This window comes from Oncorhynchus nerka, linkage group LG6 (genome assembly GCF_034236695.1).
Source record: "Oncorhynchus nerka isolate Pitt River linkage group LG6, Oner_Uvic_2.0, whole genome shotgun sequence".
Lineage (NCBI taxonomy): Eukaryota > Metazoa > Chordata > Actinopteri > Salmoniformes > Salmonidae > Oncorhynchus > Oncorhynchus nerka.
This window is the reverse complement of record NC_088401.1, coordinates 2,313,370-2,326,025: the sequence shown is the minus strand read 5'-3', so window position 1 is coordinate 2,326,025 and position 12,656 is coordinate 2,313,370.

Sequence of the window (12,656 nt, the reverse complement as noted above, 5' to 3'; positions counted from 1 at the left end):
CGTGTGGACACTTTGACAAATGAAAGATGATCTATACAGTAGGTCTTGTAGTTTCATAGATGTCGGCGTGGCTGTATAACTGAGCTGATGTCCTGCCATGTCTGTAGTCTGGGCCTTCAGAAAGTGTTCAGAACTCTTGACTCGATCCACATTTAGTTGTTACAGCTTGATTTTTTTTTTTTTTTTTTAACTGAGATTTTGTCACACAATATCCCATTTTGTCAGCAGAGTTATTTTAGACACATTTAAATGAACTAAAATGTCTCGTCAAGTATTCAACCCCCGTATGGCCTAAATAAGTGCTTAAGTTGCCTGAATAGTGTTGAACATGATTTTTGAATGACTCATCGCTGTACCTCCCCATACATTTAAATGTGAATGTAGCAGATTCAACCACAAAGATCGGAGGTTTTCCAATGCCTCGCAAAGAAGGCCACCTATTGGTAGAGGGCTAAACATTTTAGAAAAAGCAGACATTGAAGAACCATTTGAGCATGGTGAATCAATACATCCAGACACTACAAAGAAACAGGCATCCTTCCTAACTCAGTTGCCGGAGAGGAAGGAAACCGCTCAGGGATTTCACCATGCGGCCAATGGTGACTTTAAAACAGCGTTTAGTGGCTGTGATTGGATAATACAATGTTGTGGGGCCATCTGCTACTCCACAATACAAACCTAATTGACTGTGAAAAGAATGAACCCTGTACAGAATAAGCATCCTGTTTGCAATAAGGCGCTAAAGTAAAACTACAAAAAAATGTAAAGAACTGTCTGTACTTTGTCCTGAATGAAGCGTTATGTTTGGGACAAATCCAACACATTACGGAGTACCACTCGCCATATTTTCAAGCATGGCGGTGGCTTCAGGTTCTGGGTATGCTTGTCATTGGCAAGGACACGTTTTTTAGGAAACTGAGCTATAAGCACAGGCAAAATCCTAGAGGAAACCCTGGTTGTCTGCTTTCCAACAGACACTGGGAGACAATTTCACCTTCCAGCAGGACAATAACCTAAAACATGGCCAACTATACACGAGTTGCTTACCAAGATGATGAATGTTCCTGAGTGGCCTAGTTTGACTTAATGCAGCTTGAAAAAGTTTAGCAATGATCAGCAACCAACTTGAGAGCTTGAATGTTTTTTTTTTTTACAGAATAATGGGCAAATGTACAATCCAGGTGTGCAAATCTTTTAGACTTTCCCCAGAAAGACAGATGTAATCACTGCCAAATGTGATTCTAATGTGTATTGACTCGGGGTTAAATACTTACCTAATCAAGATGCTGTATATTTGTTTAATTTTTCATGTGGAATAAGTCAAGTGACCACTTTCTGAACAGACTGTACTGCTTGTGTTCTTGTGGAAAGATACTGTTCTGCTCCCTTAGTTTTCATCTTCACTTCTTCAGCTGCTGTGAGGGATGATCTCTCCGGTTTGTTTTACCCAGGGTAGGTTTCCAGTTGGCCTTAACCTAGGGTAGGTTTTTTTGTGTGGCCTTAACCCAGGGTAGGTTTCCAGTTGGCCTTAACCTAGGGTAGTTTTTTTTTTGTGGCCTTAAACCAGGGTAGGTTTCCAGTTGGCCTTAACCTAGGGTAGTTTTTTTTTTGTTGGCCTTAACCCAGGGTACGTTTCCAGTTGGCCTTAACCCTCACAGTTGGACCTTTTGAGTACCTGTTACCCTCACACCTCCTGCTAGTGTTTGATCATCTGTACTCTTGTCTAGGTACTGGCTCCAATGCCGGTACGTGTTGAACCTCTTGTCTAGGTACTGGCTCCAATGCCGGTACGTGTTGAACCTCTTAGTTTTTAGCCTACTGCTGTTTTACCACCCAAATGGTGCCTGTACCACCAGACGCTGTCACATGCTAAATAAAGTACTTGTAGAATAAATAGTGAGTTGTGCTGGGTCTTTATTTGGCACATCTAACCATAAAACAGACAGGCAGGGTTCAATGGTACAGGATGAAAAATACATTACATTACTATATGTCATTACACCCCATATCTCTGATCTGTTATGTACTCGTATCCTGATGTATTTGTTCTTTCCCACTATATTATCTTGAGGGTTGGATTGGGTTCAAAGGAAATAAGGTGAGCACATACTTGTGTAGAATTGTGTAGGGCAGAGTATCATAGTTATGTAGTATTGTGTAGGGCAGAGTATCATAGTTATGAAGTTTTGTGTAGGGCAGAGTATCATAGTTATGAAGTATTGTGTAGGGCAGAGTGTCATAGTTATGAAGTATTGTGTAGGGCAGAGTATCATAGTTATGTAGTATTGTGTAGGGCAGAGTATCATAGCTATGAAGTATTGTGTAGGGCAGAGTATCATAGTTATGTAGTATTGTGTAGGGCAGAGTATCAGTTATGTAGTATAGTGTAGGGCAGAGTATCATAGTTATGTAGTATTGTGTAGGGCAGAGTATCAGTTATGTAGGATTGTGTAGGGCAGAGTATCATAGTTATGTAGTATTGTGTAGGGCAGAGTATCAGTTATGAAGTATTGTGTAGGGCAGAGTATCAGTTATGTAGTTTATGTAGGATTGTGTAGGGCAGAGTATCAGTTATATAGTATTGTGTAGGGCAGAGTATCAGTTATGTAGTATAGTGTAGGGCAGAGTATCATAGTTACAGTGGGGCAAAAAAGTATTTAGTCAGCCACCAATTGTGCAAGTTCTCCCACTTAAAAAGATGAGAGGCCTGTAATTTTCATCATAGGTACACTTCAACTATGACAGACAAGATGAGAAAAAAAAATCCAGAAAATCACATTGTAGGATTTATAATGAATTTATTTGCAAATTATGGTGGAAAATAAGTATTTGGTCACCTACAAACAAACAAGATTTCTGGCTCTCACAGACCTGTAACTTCTTCTTTAAGAGGCTCCTCTGTCCTCCACTCGTTACCTGTATTAATGGCACCTGTTTGAACTTGTTGTCAGTATAAAATACACCTGTCCACAACCTCAAACAGTCACACTCCAAACTCCACTATGGCCAAGACCAAAGAGCTGTCAAAGGACACCAGAAACAAAATTGTAGACCTGCACCAGGCTGGGAAGACTGAATCTGCAATAGGTAAGCAGCTTGGTTTGAAGAAATCAACTGTGGGAGCAATTATTAGGAAATGGAAGACATGCAAAACCACTGATAATCTCCCTCGATCTGGGGCTCCATGCAAGATCTCAAAATGATCACAAGAACGGTGAGCAAAAATCCCAGAACCACACGGGAGGACCTAGTGAATGACCTGCAGAGAGCTGGGACCAAAGTAACAAAGCCTACCATCAGCAAGGGCATTGAAGATGAAACGTGGCTTCGTAAGAAGCATTTCAAAGTCCTGGAGTGGCCTAGCCAGTCTCCAGATCTCAACCCCATAGAAAATCTTTGGAGGGAGTTGAAAGTCCGTGTTGCCCAGCAACAGCCCCAAAACATCACTGCTCTAGAAGAGATCTACATGGAGGAATGGGCCAAAATACCAGCAACAGTGTGTGAAAACCTTGTGAAGACTTACAGAAAACATTTGACCTCTGTCATTGCTAACAAAGTATTGAGATAAACTTTTGTTATTGACCAAATACTTATTTTCCACCATAATTTGCAAATAAATTCATTATAAATCCTACAATGTGATTTTCTGGATTTTTTTCTTCTCATTTTGTCTGTCATAGTTGAAGTGTACCTATGATGAAAATTACAGGCCTCTCTCATCTTTTGAAGTGGGAGAACTTGCACAATTGGTGGCTGACTAAATACTTTTTTGCCCCACTGTATATAGTATTGTGTAGGGCAGAGTATCATAGTTATGTAGTATTGTGTAGGGCAGAGTATCAGTTATATAGTATAGTGTAGGACAGAGTATCACCTGCTGGGTGTACTGTTACTGTCTTAATGACCTGCTGGGTGTATTGTTACTGTCTTAATGACCTGCTGGGTGTATTGTTACTGTCTTAATGACCTGCTGGGTGTATTGTTACTGTCTTAATGACCTGCTGGGTGTATTGTTACTGTCTTAATGACCTGCTGGGTGTATTGTTACTGTCTTAATATTGTTACTGTCTTATTGACCTGCTGGGTGTATTGTTACTGTCTTAATGACCTGCTGGGTGTATTGTTACTGTCTTAATGACCTGCTGGGTGTATTGTTACTGTCTTAATGACCTGCTGGGTGTATTGTTACTGTCTTAATGACCTGTCTGGGTGTATTAATTACTGTCTTAATGACCTGCTGGGTGTATTGTTACTGTCTTAATGACCTGCTGGGTGTATTGTTACTGTCTTAATGACCTGCTGGGTGTATTGTTACTGTCTTAATGACCTGCTGGGTGTATTGTTTAATATTGTTACTGTCTTAATGACCTGCTGGGTGTATTGTTACTGTCTTAATGACCTGCTGGGTGTATTGTTACTGTCTTAATGACCTGCTGACCTGTCTTAATTGACCTGCTGGGTGTATTGTTACTGTCTTAATGACCTGCTGGGTGTATTGTTACTGTCTTAATGACCTGCTGGGTGTATTGTTACTGTCTTAATGACCTGCTGGGTGTATTGTTACTGTCTTAATGACCTGCTGGGTGTACTGTTACTGTCTTAATGACCTGCTGGGTGTATTGTTACTGTCTTAATGACCTGCTGGGTGTATTGTTACTGTCTTAATGACCTGCTGGGTGTATTGTTACTGTCTTAATGACCTGCTGGGTGTATTGTTACTGTCTTAATGACCTGCTGGGTGTATTGTTACTGTCTTAATGACCTGCTAATGACTGTCTTAATGACCTGCTGGGTGTATTGTTACTGTCTTAATGACCTGCTGGGTGTATTGTTACTGTCTTAATGACCTGCTGGGTGTATTGTTACTGTCTTAATGACCTGCTGGGTGTATTGTTACTGTCTTAATGACCTGCTGGGTGTACTGTTACTGTCTTAATGACCTGCTGGGTGTATTGTTACTGTCTTAATGACCTGCTGGGTGTATTGTTACTGTCTTAATATTGTTACTGTCTTAATGACCTGCTGGGTGTATTGTTACTGTCTTAATGACCTGCTGGGTGTATTGTTACTGTCTTAATGACCTGCTGGGTGTATTGTTACTGTCTTAATGACCTGCTGGGTGTATTGTTACTGTCTTAATGACCTGCTGGGTGTACTGTTACTGTCTTAATGACCTGCTGGGTGTATTGTTACTGTCTTAATGACCTGCTGGGTGTATACTGTCTTAATGACCTGCTGGGTGTACTGTTACTGTCTTAATGACCTGCTGGGTGTATTGTTACTGTCTTAATGTCTTAATGACCTGCTGGGTGTATTGTTACTGTCTTAATGACCTGCTGGGTGTATTGTTGTTACCTGCTGGGTGTATTGTTACTGTCTTAATGACCTGCTGGGTGTATTGTTACTGTCTTAATGACCTGCTGGGTGTATTGTTACTGTCTTAATGACCTGCTGGGTGTATTGTTACTGTCTTAATGACCTGTTACTGTCTTAATGACCTGCTGGGTGTATTGTTACTGTCTTAATGACCTGTCTGGACCTGTGTACTGTTACTGTCTTAATGACCTGCTGGGTGTATTGTTACTGTCTTAATGACCTGCTGGGTGTATTGTTACTGTCTTAATGACCTGCTGGGTGTATTGTTACTGTCTTAATGACCTGCTGGGTGTATTGTTACTGTCTTAATGACCTGCTGGGTGTATTGTTACTGTCTTAATGACCTGCTGGGTGTATTGTTACTGTCTTAATGACCTGCTGGGTGTATTGTTACTGTCTTAATGACCTGCTGGGTGTATTGTTACTGTCTTAATGACCTGCTGGGTGTATTGTTACTGTCTTAATGACCTGCTGGGTGTATTGTTACTGTCTTAATGACCTGCTGGGTGTATTGTTACTGTCTTAATGACCTGCTGGGTGTACTTTACTTACTGTCTTAATGACCTGCTGGGTGTATTGTTACTGTCTTAATGACCTGCTGGGTGTATTGTTACTGTCTTAATGACCTGCTGGGTGTACTGTTACTGTCTGTCTTAATGTTACTGTCTTATGACCTGCTGGGTGTATTGTTACTGTCTTAATGACCTGCTGGGTGTATTGTTACTGTCTTAATGACCTGCTGGGTGTACTACTGTCTTAATGACCTGCTGGGTGTATTGTTACTGTCTTAATGACCTGACTGTCTTAATGACCTGCTGGGTGTATTGTTACTGTCTTAATATTGTTACTGTCTTAATGACCTGCTGGGTGTATTGTTACTGTCTTAATGACCTGCTGGGTGTATTGTTACTGTCTTAATGACCTGCTGGGTGTACTGTTACTGTCTTAATGACCTGCTGGGTGTATTGTTACTGTCTTAATGACCTGTTGGGTGTATTGTTACTGTCTTAATATTGTTACTGTCTTATTGACCTGCTGGGTGTACTGTTACTGTCTTAATGACCTGCTGGGTGTATTGTTACTGTCTTAATGACCTGCTGGGTGTATTGTTACTGTCTTAATATTGTTACTGTCTTAATGACCTGCTGGGTGTATTGTTACTGTCTTAATGACCTGCTGGGTGTATTGTTACTGTCTTAATGACCTGCTGGGTGTACTGTTACTGTCTTAATGACCTGCTGGGTGTATTGTTACTGTCTTAATGACCTGCTGGGTGTACTGTTACTGTCTTAATGACCTGCTGGGTGTATTGTTACTGTCTTAATGACCTGCTGGGTGTACTGTTACTGTCTTATTGACCTGCTGGGTGTACTGTTACTGTCTTAATGACCTGCTGGGTGTATTGTTACTGTCTTAATATTGTTACTGTCTTAATGACCTGCTGGGTGTATTGTTACTGTCTTAATGACCTGCTGGGTGTATTGTTACTGTCTTATTGACCTGCTGGGTGTACTGTTACTGTCTTAATGACCTGCTGGGTGTATTGTTACTGTCTTAATGACCTGCTGGGTGTATTGTTACTGTCTTAATGACCTGCTGGGTGTATTGTTACTGTCTTAATGACCTGCTGGGTGTATTGTTACTGTCTTAATGACCTGCTGGGTGTACTGTTACTGTCTTAATATTGTTACTGTCTTAATGACCTGCTGGGTGTACTGTTACTGTCTTAATGACCTGCTGGGTGTATTGTTACTGTCTTAATGACCTGCTGGGTGTACTGTTACTGTCTTAATGACCTGCTGGGTGTATTGTTACTGTCTTAATGACCTGCTGGGTGTATTGTTACTGTCTTAATGACCTGCTGGGTGTATTGTTACTGTCTTAATGACCTGCTGGGTGTATTGTTACTGTCTTAATGACCTGCTGGGTGTACTGTTACTGTCTTAATGACCTGCTGGGTGTATTGTTACTGTCTTAATGACCTGCTGGGTGTATTGTTACTGTCTTAATGACCTGCTGGGTGTACTGTTACTGTCTTAATGACCTGCTGGGTGTATTGTTACTGTCTTAATGACCTGCTGGGTGTATTGTTACTGTCTTAATGACCTGCTGGGTGTATTGTTACTGTCTTAATGACCTGCTGTGTACTGTTACTGTCTTAATGACCTGCTGGGTGTATTGTTACTGTCTTAATGACCTGCTGGGTGTACTGTTACTGTCTTAATGACCTGCTGGGTACTGTTACTGTCTTAATGACCTGCTATTGTTACTGTCTTAATGACCTGCTGGGTGTAATATTGTTACTGTTAATGACCTGCTGGTGTATTGTTACTTAATGACCTGCTGGGTGTATTGTTACTGTCTTAATGACCTGCTGGGTGTACTGTTACTGTCTTAATGACCTGCTGGGTGTATTGTTACTGTCTTAATGACCTGCTGGGTGTATTGTTACTGTCTTAATATTGTTACTGTCTTAATGACCTGCTGGGTGTACTGTTACTGTCTTAATGACCTGCTGGGTGTATTGTTACTGTCTTAATGACCTGCTGGGTTACTGTCTTAATGACCTGTTACTGTCTTAATGACCTGCTGGGTGTATTGTTACTGTCTTAATGACCTGCTGGGTGTACTGTTACTGTCTTAATATTGTTACTGTCTTATAATGACCTGCTGGGTGTACTGTTACTGTCTTAATGACCTGCTGGGTGTATTGTTACTGTCTTAATGACCTGCTGGGTGTATTGTTACTGTCTTAATGACCTGCTGGGTGTATTGTTACTGTCTTAATGACCTGCTGGGTTGTGTTACTGTCTTAATGACCTGCTGGGTGTATTGTTACTGTCTTAATGACCTGCTGGGTGTATTGTTACTGTCTTAACCTGCTGGGTGTATTGTTACTGCTTAATGACCTGTGTATTGTTACTGTCTTAATGACCTGCTGGGTGTATTGTTACTGTCTTAATGACCTGTTACTGTCTTAATGACCTGCTGGGTGTATTGTTACTGTCTTAATGACCTGCTGGGTGTACTGTTACTGTCTTAATGACCTGTCTTAATGACCTGCTGGGTGTATTGTTACTGTCTTAATGACCTGCTGCTGGGTGTACTGTTACTGTCTTAATGACCTGCTGGGTGTATTGTTACTGTCTTAATGACCTGCTGGGTGTACTGTTACTGTCTTAATGACCTGCTGGGTGTACTGTCTTAATGACCTGCTGGGTGTACTGTCTTAATACCTGCTGGGTGTATTGTTACTGTCTTAATGACCTGCTGGGTGTATTGTTACTGTCTTAATGACCTGCTGGGTGTATTGTTACTGTCTTAATGACCTGCTGGGTGTACTGTTACTGTCTTAATGACCTGCTGGGTGTATTGTTACTGTCTTAATGACCTGCTGGGTGTATTGTTACTGTCTTAATGACCTGCTGGGTGTATTGTTACTGTCTTAATGACCTGCTGGGTGTATTGTTACTGTCTTAATGACCTGCTGGGTGTACTGTTACTGTCTTAATATTGTTACTGTCTTAATGACCTGCTGGGTGTACTGTTTACTGCTGGGTGTATTTAATGACCTGCTGGGTGTATTGTTACTGTCTTAATGACCTGCTGGGTGTACTTAATGACCTGCTGGGTGTACTGTCTTAATGACCTGCTGTTACTGTCTTAATGACCTGCTGGTGTAATATTGTTACTGTCTTAATGACCTGCTGGGTGTACTGTTACTGTCTTAATGACCTGCTGGGTGTATTGTTACTGTTACTGCTCTGTACTGTCTTAATGACCTGCTGGGTGTATTGTTACTGTCTTAATGACCTGCTGGGTGTATTGTTACTGTCTTAATGACCTTAATGACTACTGGGTGTATTGTTACTGTCTTAATGACCTGCTGGGTGTATTGTTACTGTCTTAATGACCTGCTGGGTGTATTGTTACTGTCTTAATGACCTGACCTGGGTGTATTGTTAATGACCTGCTGGGTGTATTGTTACTGTAATGACCTGCTGGGTGTATTGTTACTGTCTTAATGACCTGCTGGGTGTATTGTTACTGTCTTAATGACCTGCTGGGTGTATTGTTACTGTCTTAATGACCTGCTGGGTGTGTTACTGTCTTAATATTGTTACTGTCTTAATGACCTGCTGGGTGTATTGTTACTGTCTTAATGACCTGCTGGGTGTACTGTTACTGTCTTAATGATGCTGGGTAATATTGTTACTGTCTTAATGACCTGCTGGGTGTATTGTTACTGTCTTAATGACCTGCTGGGGTGTATTGTTACTGTCTTAATGACCTGCTGGGTGTATGTTACTGTCTTAATTTGTTACTGTCTTAATGACCTGCTGGGTGTATTGTTACTGTCTTAATGACCTGCTGGGTGTATTGTTACTGTCTTAATGACCTGCTGGGTGTATTGTTACTGTCTTAATGACCTGCTGGGTGTATTGTTACTGTCTTAATGACCTGCTCTGTCTTAATGACCTGCTGGGTGTATTGTTACTGTCTTAATGACCTGCTGGGTGTATTGTTACTGTCTTAATGACCTGCTGGGTGTACTGTTACTGTCTTAATGACCTGCTGGGTGTATTGTTACTGTCTTAATGACCTGCTGACCTGTCTTAATATGTTACTGTCTTAATGACCTGCTGGGTGTATTGTTACTGTCTTAATGACCTGCTGGGTATATGTTACTGTCTTAATATTGACTTAATGACCTGCTGGGTGTATTGTTACTGTCTTAATGACCTGCTGGGTGTACTGTTACTGTCTTAATGACCTGCTGGGTGTATTGTTACTGTCTTAATGACCTGCTGGGTGTACTGTCTTAATGACCTGCTGGGTGTATGTTACTGTAATGACCTGCTGGGTGTATTGTTACTGTCTTAATGACCTGCTGGGTGTACTGTTACTGTCTTAATGACCTGCTTACTGTCTTAATGACCTGCTGGGTGTATTGTTTAATGACTGTCTGTCTTAATGACCTGCTGGGTGTATTGTTACTGTCTTAATGACCTGCTGGGTGTATTGTTACTGTCTTAATGACCTGCTGGGTGTATTGTTACTGTCTTAATACCTTGTTACTGTCTTAATGACCTGCTGGGTGTATTGTTACTGTCTTAATGACCTGCTGGGTGTATTGTTACTGTCTTAATGACCTGCTGGGTGTATTGTTACCTGCTCTTAATGACCTGCTGGGTGTATTGTTACTGTCTTAATGACCTGCTGGGTGTATTGTTACTGTCTTAATGACCTGCTGGGTGTATTGTTACTGTCTTAATATTGTTACTGTCTTAATGACCTGCTGGGTGTATTGTTACTGTCTTAATGACCTGCTGGGTGTATTGTTACTGTCTTAATGACCTGCTGGGTGTATTGTTACTGTCTTAATGACCTGCTGGGTGTATTGTTACTGTCTTAATGACCTGCTGGGTGTACTGTTACTGTCTTAATGACCTGCTGGGTGTACTGTTACTGTCTTAATGACCTGCTGGGTGTATTGTTACTGTCTTAATATTGTTACTGTCTTATTGACCTGCTGGGTGTATTGTTACTGTCTTAATGACCTGATGGGTGTACTGTTACTGTCTTAATGACCTGCTGGGTGTATTGTTACTGTCTTAATGACCTGCTGGGTGTATTGTTACTGTCTTAATATTGTTACTGTCTTAATGACCTGCTGGGTGTATTGTTACTGTCTTAATGACCTTGGGTGTACTGTCTTAATGACCTGCTGGGTGTATTGTTACTGTCTTAATGACCTGCTGGGTTACTGTCTTAATGACCTGCTGGGTGTATTGTTACTGTCTTAATGACCTGCTGGGTGTATTGTTACTGTCTTATTGACCTGCTGGGTGTACTGTTACTGTCTTAATGACCTGCTGGGTGTATTGTTACTGTCTTAATGACCTGCTGGGTGTATTGTTACTGTCTTATTGAGCTGCTGGGTGTATTGTTACTGTCTTAATGACCTGCTGGGTGTACTGTTACTGTCTTAATATTGTTACTGTCTTAATGACCTGCTGGGTGTACTGTTACTGTCTTAATGACCTGCTGGGTGTATTGTTACTGTCTTAATGACCTGCTGGGTGTATTGTTACTGTCTTAATGACCTGCTGGGTGTATTGTTACTGTCTTAATATTGTTACTGTCTTAATATTGTTACTGTCTTAATATTGTTACTGTCTTAATATTGTTACTGTCTTAATATTGTTACTGTCTTAATATTGTTACTGTCTTATTGACCTGCTGGGTGTACTGTTCTTAATGACCTGTCTTCTTAATGACCTGCTGGGTGTATTGTTACTGTCTTAATGACCTGACTGGGTGTACTGTTACTGTCTTAATGACCTGCTGGGTGTATTGTTACTGTCTTAATGACCTGCTGGGTGTATTGTTACTGTCTTAATGACCTGATGGGTGTATTGTTACTGTCTTAATGACCTGCTGGGTGTATTGTTACTGTCTTAATATTGTTACTGTCTTAATATTGTTACTGTCTTAATATTGTTACTGTCTTAATATTGTTACTGTCTTAATATTGTTACTGTCTTATTGACCTGCTGGGTGTACTGTTACTGTCTTAATGACCTGCTGGGTGTATTGTTACTGTCTTAATGACCTGCTGGGTGTATTGTTACTGTCTTATTGACCTGCTGGGTGTACTGTTACTGTCTTAATGACCTGCTGGGTGTATTGTTACTGTCTTAATGACCTGACCTGCTGGGTGTACTGTTACTGTCTTAATGACCTGTGTATTGTTACTGTCTTAATGACCTGATGGGTGTATTGTTACTGTCTTAATGACCTGCTGGGTGTATTGTTACTGTCTTAATGACCTGCTGGGTGTATTGTTACTGTCTTAATGACCTGCTGGGTGTATTGTTACTGTCTTAATGACCTGCTGGGTGTATTGTTACTGTCTTAATGACCTGCTGGGTGTATTGTTACTGTCTTAATGACCTGCTGGGTGTACTGTTACTGTCTTAATGACCTGCTGGGTGTATTGTTACTGTCTTAATGACCTGCTGGGTGTATTGTTACTGTCTTAATGTTGTTACTGTCTTAATGACCTGCTGGGTGTATTGTTACTGTCTTAATGACCTGCTGGGTGTATTGTTACTGTCTTAATGACCTGCTGGGTGTATTGTTTACTGTCTTAATGACCTGCTGGGTGTACTGTTACTGTCTTAATGACCTGCTGGGTGTATTGTTACTGTCTTAATGACCTGCTGGGTGTATTGTTACTGTCTTAATGACCTGCTGGGTGTACTGCTACTGTCTTA